The sequence below is a fragment of the Triticum urartu genome, chromosome 4, assembly GCF_003073215.2.
Source record: "Triticum urartu cultivar G1812 chromosome 4, Tu2.1, whole genome shotgun sequence".
Classification (NCBI taxonomy): domain Eukaryota; kingdom Viridiplantae; phylum Streptophyta; class Magnoliopsida; order Poales; family Poaceae; genus Triticum; species Triticum urartu.
In genome coordinates, this window is record NC_053025.1 from 551,687,387 (window position 1) to 551,696,903 (window position 9,517).

At 48.3% G+C, this 9,517-nt stretch overlaps 1 pseudogene; it reads right to left on the minus strand.

Annotated features, from left to right (window-relative positions):
- Positions 1-2,266: 2,266 nt before the first annotated feature.
- Positions 2,267-9,517, minus strand: part of LOC125554857 — a 28,173-nt pseudogene continuing 20,922 nt past the window's right edge.

The following is a 9,517-nucleotide window of genomic DNA, read 5'->3' on the forward strand; positions in this document are numbered from 1 at the left end:
CCTTTGGCATCACGCACACCACGCAGAATCGCTCAATTATGCACTTAACTAATCAAGGTTGGTACTACTCCATTGGCTAGCCAGAGCTGGCTCTAGCTTTGGGCTTAAACTATGCGCTGCCACTGCCATCCTTATCTCAGACACCTCCCGCTCCTGTTTCCCCATCTCCAACTTGCGGGATCCCGACGCCATATGTTAATCAGCCCGCTGATCACTCACTAACAACACCCCTAATCAAATCGAGCGAGGATTACATTACACCATGGTGACCACCCAAACCTAATCTCCTCGGGCCACGGCTAGCTCTGACACAGGCTCGCCTACCTCGCCTAATCTAACCACGCTTTCCGGTCGAACAAGCGGTCAAGGCTCAACCTCGTCGCAATTTGCAGCAAAAGCTTTGCTAGGGCTAGGCCTTAGTAGGCGCTTTGACGAAATCAAATCCATTTTACGATTTGATTGGGCAGCCGTCTCCTGGCGTGCATGTGCACGCCGAACGGGGCAGCAGGCAGCAGCGACGTAGGGTACGCACACTCTTGGCCCTCCTCGAGGGGCGCGCGCGTGACAGTGCGGGCTTGATACGGCCGATCTCCCCCGTGGCCTTTTGCGCGATAGCGCCACTAATCGCCAGGGTTATTTTAAAAGGCCTCCTCGCTTAGGTTAGTATAGCTAGCCGGTCGCTGCCCTCGTCGTTTCCTCGCGCGTGCAGCTAGCTAATTTCGCGCCAAGCTTTGCCATCCATGACCGACCGACCGATCGCCGTCGAGTCAGTCAATGTGTCTTCCCCAAGCTTGGTCAATTGGTCAGGACAAGGCACGCCGCTGTCACAGTAGGTGGTTAATTATTACCGCGCCAAAAAAACCTATTGTATATCTCTGCAAGCGCCAGAAGACTAGCTAGTTAACCGAATCCGAATTCCGAAATATGTATGTACTGGTACGTCTCTCGGTGTCCGCCGTAACATGACAAATAATCCATGGCTGCAGTTTTGAGATCAGTACTCCACAGAGGGAGACAACGTACGTTTCAACTTGTGAGAGGCCCTCCACCCCAGGCTCCACCTAGGGCGCGACACATGTGTGCGTAATTAACCTCGGTACTAGTAGAAGCGGAGGAGCGCGGCATCGCGGCAACAGGTGTAAACTCGATGCTTTGTTTCTCTACTGACAGCAGCGCTAATGCCAAGTTTAACCGGAATCATGGCCGGCCATCTTGCGTGCATGCTTTCCCATAAAAGGCGCCACATTTTAGGGGAGCGCGCGCGGCATCGATCCATCCATTGGACGGCAAGCGCTCGAAGCTTCACCCCCAAGGCTGGCAGTGGCAGCTAGACTAGAACCAGCACACATGGCATGCTTCGGGCCATGATATAGTTTGTTAGGATTGTGCTCTCTCCTTTTCTCCTCCCTTAACCTAATGTCTAGAGTGCAGTAAACTAATCCCAGTTGCATGATAGTAAAGCTTAAGCACCAACCACTGAATCGGGCAAAGGATGAGGCTAGCCCGCTCCTAGGTAGGGGACCAGCGCGCCGGGAAACATCCGGACAAAGCCTCATTAGCGCTAATTAAACAATCACGTTAGCTTTGTGGAGCTCAGCTTCGGCCACACCACAAGCGCTCCTCTGTCATTGCGTGTCAATGGCATGGGCTCGTGTTTGCCGACCTGGCCCCTCCGAAGAGCGACACGTGCACCGGAAGGCGCACCGCCCGTGTGAGCGGAGCGAGCGACCCCGGCGCACGCACACCGAGGATGCCGCCCTCGAGGAGTATGGTACGCATTTCTTTTGGCAAAATGATTTGATTCCAATGTTTAAGTAGTGCCCCCAAGTGTAGGGTTAAAGAAAGGGGTTATGTGCGAGAGAGGTTTAAGGAAGGTGATCACGGCCACGGCGAGGCGAAACGTGGCCATCGTGCCGTGATTAGTTTAGGGAGGGACGTGTTTCTTAGTCACTCTAGTTGCCTAATTAACAACAACTTGATGAATGGATGGATGAAAGGTGGTGGAACTTTCTTGTTGGTACGGTTAGCTTGTTTGTTTAGGGGTTCATTTCTCTAGGGAACAAACTTTATCTTGTGATTTTGCCATACAAGGCAAGTGTGTGACATAAGGGCTGACGAATGCATCGTTGCCATGTCGACGCAACAATAAGCTCATACCTACATTTAGGAGTCAAAAGAACAACCATAGAAATGGATAATTGTCATCATCGTTTGCGCACAGATACGGGTGCAAATAGTCAGAAAACCACACCACACTGCTTACTGTATGATGTGTGATGTATGTTGTATGTGGTATATATACATGCATGATGGCCAACCGATTTTACACTCCACAATACAGATGCTTTACATGCAATTAAGAAAGCAAACCACACCTTGACCATGCACCATGTCTCACCATTTTGTACAATCTATAATGTACTCACACTACAAGTGACCTGACACCAGTCACACCACAAAATGCACTGCCAAACCAACTGCCATGTCTGACGGAAGGTAAACACAAGATGAGCAAGTTCAGAGACCTAACTACACCTCGCTGATCTCTGAATCCTCTGAAGCGGGAGACCCCAATCTTATATCGGCTCTCATGTTCTCCTCGGCGGCCTTGGGCTGGCTGCCAGCCTGATCAAACCTGAAGCAGCACCGTAGGTGGTCGTTCACGATGCCGGCGACCTGCATGAAGGAGTAGACCGTCGTGGGGCCGACGCACTGGAACCCTCGCCGCATCAGGTCCTTGCTCATAGCCTCAGATTTGGGCGTCTTGGTGGGCACTTGGCGAGCGTAGCGGAAGCCGTTTGTGATGGGCCTGTGGTTCACGAAGCTCCAGCAGTAGTTGTCGAACGATCCGAATTCACGAACTACCTGCAGATAGTCATTGGCGATAGCGAGGATATTATCAGTACTGCCAGAAGTTGTGAAACCCAAGGGTCGATTTTGTTCGAAGAAACCACTGAATCTGTTTTGCCGAACGGATACTATACAGGTTGCAAAATAGTGGTATAATTCATGAGTAGCATTAGTCCAAGTATCCAAGCAAGAAATGATAAGTATAGCATATAGTGGTGGTGGTGTTCGAGTTATAAGCATTCGGTTTGAGAACAGTTCGAACAGTTGTGTACTTATGAAAAGCAATTGATGACTGTATATTACAGTACGATACTAATACTGATGCGAGTGTCACATTGTGCAGAATCTGAAACTCTGAAAGCACACAAGGTATGGGCCATATGGCCCATAGCAAATTCAAAGGCTTGTTGGGCTTTTATTGAGTGGGTGCGACATGGCTTCATTTTATTTCGAAAGAAGCTAGTCTGCTGTAACATTTTAGGGCTTCTTTGATTCAAAGGATTTCAAGGAATTTTGGAGGATTGAAATCCTTAGGAATTTTTACTACGTGTGTTGTTTGATTCATAGGATTGTAAACCACGGGAATTTTTTCAAAGGATTTATTTGCACTAGATTTCATAGGAAATTTTTCATCCTCTCAAACATCTTTAAAAGAATCCTATGTTTTTCCTATGCACAATCAAACACTCATACGATCCTATAGGATTCAAAATGACATGCCACTCTAATCCCATGTTTTGGAAATCCTATGAATCAAAGAGGCCCTTATGATTGGTTGGAGGAATGAGAATGATAATGATTTATATGTCCTCATTCAGCGATAAATTAGAGGAAATTTTGTAAATATTCATTTTACCATTTGAATTCACCATAAACAAAACTTGCCTTTTGAATTTGCTTGGCGTTTGCGGCCACAGCTCGCATCTTTTGCTGTGACAACAACGTGCTTCCGTTTGACTTGGACAGCTGGTTTATCTTCTTGTCCGTGCAGTCACACACGGATGCATTGTAGAAACCATCAATCATCTCCCTGAACTCATCCCTCTTGCTCAAAATTACAGGCCAGGAGAGCTCAGCTAAGGCTTGTGATAAGGTGAGCAGCTCAAACAGCTTGCGGTCATCGTGCACCGGTGCTCCCCATTCTTCATCATGGAATGCAACGTAGAGGGGTTCTACAGAAGTTATGTACCATGCATCATCAGAAGTTATATGTGTAAGTTTCAAAAAAAGAAGAAGTTATATGTGTACTGCACCCTCATGGCGTGCGTGCTCAAAATTGAGAAATCACATGCTTGTGATAACTGATAAAGTATATACTTCATATCATGGAGTTCACAGATCAAAATTACGGACTCTAGGGAACAGTGGAAACGTAACGAAACGAAGCAGGGAGCAATCGAAGTTTGTCACCAGAGTTGGCCGTGATCCAGGAGCACCTCCTCTTCTCCAGCTCCGGTGAGCTCCCACACGCCCCCCTACCACCATTGTGCCGCTTCTCCTCTGCTTCCGCCTTTGTGCTTGCCCGCGTCTTGGCTCTTGCTGCCTTGGAATAGGCCGCAGCAGGGCGAGTGGTGCGGATGCGCGGGAGCGCCGGCAAGCCGCTCGCCGGAGACTCCGACTTGACGCCCGGCATGTCTGAAGTGCCAACTGATCGACGGAGCTTGCAACGATTCGGAAGCAGGCGCATGTAGATGGACGCAGACCTGAAGAGCGAGCGGCTAATGAGGGTTTTGAAACGAGCGGCGAAATGACGACGGATCCGTTACGCGGCCACGGAGTTGGTACTCGTTGTTTCGGACTGGAGGTCGCCGTCGGGTGCGGGTGCAACGGCCTCGGCACGAACGAGGGTGGCCGTGGCTTGGCCCCGACGCCTCGTACCGTTACGCGCAAGCGTTGCGTTGCCATGCACCGCCCCACTACCCACACGCACACCCACACACGTAGCCGGACCTCACCTCCCTGTCGCTTCCACCATCCGGCTTGCGCGCAGCGCACGTCCGCACCGAGCCGGCTCCTACGTGGTTCTCGTCGGCAGCAGCGACAACGGCTTCTTCTACTCGAAGAGGGAATACGCATTCTGTACAAGGAAACGGAGAAGAGTGTACACACAACACAAGGATGCGGGCACAAGCACCAGTATCTTTCAGCACCAGGGAATCGTTTTGCTCCAAGAGGATGAACAATCTACATCCAAATGTTCCCTTCAAGAATGGACCAGGGTTCATGTTAGATCGACAGACCAGTCACTAAGACCTTGAGCACAATTCAAGTTTTGGTGGCAACTTTTGATCACTGCAGCAGGGAACAGAAGCAGCAGCGGGATACAGTTCTGTGGGGAACGGCACTGTAATGTGGATCGTCCTTCAGTCAAGCTTAGAGACTAGTTCAAATCGAACCTACCAACTTTTGACAAAACTGCACCTCGTTAGTTGCCAACTTGCCATTCCGTACCAACTACGTAGCTACTAGTGGTAAGTGGTAACCAGTGTCCAAAATGCAGTGTAGCGCTATGCGAAATCCAGCCGCAGGTGTTCATCACCACCTGAAGAAGCAACAAGGCATGATACGGTCAGTTAGTAATAAGAGTCTAAACACAGCAGTGTAAAATGCGAGGCATGACTGGGAATTATAAGAGAACCGAAAGAAATTAGCTATTTACAGAAAACACACGAGACATAATGCTACAAGACAAAAGCATTACATCGATACAGCAATTGTTCAACTGTGCATACCATGCTCTTGTCTAGTAGTATCAATTTACTTCTTTGAAAAGTACATTGAATCCTGGAAATGGAGCGGCTCGTTTCCCCACGAGGTCCATCCGGAACCCAATTCTCTTGCAAAAAGCTCTATGCACCTTGGAGGCTTCGGACCAGGAATATATTCTGAAAGAATTTCTTTTGCAGGTTAAGGATTGGCCATAAATCATACTGCCACTATAAAAAGAGCCGCATTGCATTTACGACAGGACAGATGCGAAAAAGGGTTTCCCCCCGCTTTAGATTATAAAGCAACGTTCAACCGATACAACCAGCTTGCTGGGGCCGCAGTACAAACAAGCCCAAAAGAAAAAGAAGAGAAAGAAACAAGAAGAAACAAATGCCGACGCCGGCAGCTCAACTAAGCAAAGATGACCGACACCCGCTGCACCCACCGGAGAAGAACCACCGCCCGCCAAGCACTCTGAAGCCTCGCATACCAAGCAACATCTTCATGAAGAAATGCGACGACAACGCCGCTGCTGCCCGGACAAGTCCTAGGGTTTCCCCCGATACGCGGATGGCAGTGGGGAAGGGGGTATCACCAACGCCCCTCAGGAGGGTCCCGCAAGGCCCATGGGCGCAGCCGCGCCGGTGGCGAACGAGCCGCCAGAGATTTCTCCCGCCCCGAAACCACCACCGCCACCTCAGACAATCGGAAGCGCACCGCCCAACATGCCGCCCACCAGCCTGTGCCACCACGGATACCACACCATTTTCACCGTTTCACTTAGGCCACCAACACGAGACCTGGAGGTAGGATGAGAAGACACCAGGCTCGAAGGCAACCGCAACGCAGCCGACAGGAGGGAACAACCTCCACCGAGACTTGCCAGGCCACCACCGGCCCGGCCGGACCCCAATGGGTCCGGACAGTCCCTGTAGCCACGCTGCAGCACACCGGCCGCCGGAGCCACCTCCACCGCAGCCACGGCCCCCTTGTCTCACCACCAAAGAGCCACGCCGTCGCACCCCGGACCGCAAGCCCGCCCCAGCCCAGATGGGGCCCAAAAGGGCCCAGATCTGGGCCGAGCGGGCGCCGCCGGCCAGCCGCCCACCGCGCCGCCCCGCAGCCAACGGCCACGCCGCCGCGTCGAGGGAACCCGAGGCCCGCAAAACTCCCGCCGGGCCTCACCGCCGCCAGCCGAGCAGCACCACCGCCAGGCAGGAGGGAGCCCCGACTCCCCCTCCAGGCGCACCGGGAAGGGACGTCCGCCGCCGCCGGCGCCACCCGGGCACGCCGGAGGCGGCGAAGGAAGATGAAGGAGGAGGGGGGCCGAGACGGGGAGGAGGGCAGGGGGGCAGCGGCGGGGAGGAACCCTAGCGCGGGTCGCGGGAGCCCCTCGCTAGCCGCTCGACAGGACAGATGCTTCATTGCAGATGATTAACTAAAAGATAAACAGGACATAATGTGACAAATCACAGGCAAGGATACTCTGAAGAGGAGGTTTCCTTGAGTGTGCACCCGGAACACTCATAATTACTTGGCTGCCTTGTAGAACCTTAAACTTCGATCCTGACTCAGCTTCTCTATTCTGCCAGGAAGAAAGCCAGGAGACCAGAATATATCAATTTCAGGGTACACAGTCCAGATCAAACGTTGAATTCCAGAAAAAAAAGGCAAATAATCTAGAGGAAAGAACTCACAACGTTGATGTAGCCAAGAAGGAGACACTCATAAGGCCTGTGATGGAACAAGTCTAGATCGCCAATCAGTGAACCATCCGACTTCACCTGTGATTTGTTGAGATTTCAGGACCGCATTGCACAAAAATAATGACACCATTGTAAAATTACTAATGTGTCAATTAAATCATTGTTATAAAAGATAAAAGGTTGCACATGGATATTAGCCGCAAACCTTCAGCCAATAAAACTCCGTGGGGTCTTTGACCCCCCAAGATGGAAGCAATTCTTCCTCAACAAATCTTCGCAGTTTCTCCCGATTTGTAATCCACAAAACCAGAAGAGCTCCAGCTGGATGTGCAAGTTCTTGAACTGGAAGATACAACAAATTTCTATTGGGAAGTGTAGGATACCTAGGGCATACATTGTTGAAAAAATGAACTGCAATTCATAAAAATGCCTAGCTGGCCATGCACAAATGGGATTATTACATTAAAAAGATGACAACAATAGAGAAGAATAGAAGATGGATCCGTTTTAGTCCGAGAATATTTAGTTTCCATGAAACTACCAACAAGCATATCCCCAAATCGGGTTTTATTACAGGAGAACATGATATCAGCACACATGGTTCATGGTCAGTGAATCATAAACATCCGTAAATAATAGGACACCACAAAATATACATATAAAAGAAGGCTTCAAGAAATAAGAAAAGCTGTAATTAAAAATGCAATATATAGGAATACTGCGAAAAGAAACATGCATTTAGGTCAGATATCAGATAGCTGTTGTAACCTTTTGCTTATCAATAATATGGCCGTATGCATCTTTCTGATGCAGAGGCCGGGGCAAACCCTCTTTTCGAAAAAAAAGGTCAGATATCAGATAGCTGTGCTAACATTCAAGCATAGCAATCCAGAGTTTAACTAGTTAATCCAAAGTTAACAATCCAGTGTAGTCTAATAAGACACGTCACAAATAAACAAAAAAGAGAAATACAGGAAAGTCAGCCATCAATAAGCCCGGACAATCTAAAGTTTTGCTTGCTTGGCAGAAGAAGAAGAAAGAAAGAGTTAGCTTACGCTTCTTTCTGGCGAACACATCCATTCTCCCAAGGTGGGTCAATAACTATAAGGTTGTACCCTATATTAGGATTATCTGGAGACAGAGGACATCATCCACAAAATAAACGAATTAAGCACATCTGCCAATACAACCTTAACAAGCACAGCAGGATCAATACAACATATTAAAACATTTGTATGCTACATTCACATACCAGGAATGAGATCACGAACATGTGTGAAGTCAGTCTTCAGTTTATGTATCATCAGCATCATGCCAAAAAGATAAAATAAAAATTAAAGATGGACTGTTCACTTAGATGAAATTAGGTGAGACACCTGCACTAAAGAATGATTAACTCACCATCATGAAGCAACTTCCTTTTGGTAAAATATAAAGTCTACTCTGAAATTCTCCTTCTGCCTCATCGTTTTCTTCAACACTGACTATCCTATTAAATAATGGACTGGATCTCTTTTGGACATTGCAGGTACCTAAAACATGGTAGAGAAGGACTTTATGCACTTATGCATCATACATACCTATAATTCTGTAAACATGGTCATCAAGAAGTACTCGTACAATTTTTGGTTTGATTATACCTGCCTTGACCTGACCAAGAGGCTTCTGAAAGCAGATAGTCATCTCGTAGAAAGGTGCTCGCCATGAGGCCCCAAGCTCAACAAAATTGTTCTCAGAACTAGTTTCAACATTTGGCAGGCATTCATCTCCCTTGATCATCCCCGGAAGGAATTCCAGTAGATCTTTCGTCTCGAGGAGTGAATTATGGGCCCTAATTAGCAAAGGCCTTGCTTCCTAGCAAATGGAACACCATAAGAGATCCAAACATTACATCAAAATACCTGTAGAACACTATTCAGTACATTTCTCTACCAATTGGTATAGGCAGATTATGACCGTTTCACGAACACCTAACAAGACACCAGATGTTAATAACATAATACTCTCTAAAAATCCTAAAAAATGGCAATCCCAAATTTCTTGTTTGCTGATGACGTATTAAACTGTTTCTAGTTTACTAACGTTCTTGTTACTGATGAGCACAAGCCTTTTCATTGGAATATACTACTATTAGAAGAAGTAAAACATCAGTACCCCCGCAAAAGAAAAAGTAAAACATCAGTAAATGAGAAAACACAAATGTAAACCAATGTGTCAGATCGTCACCTGGTGCCGCGCTTCTGCGATCCGCT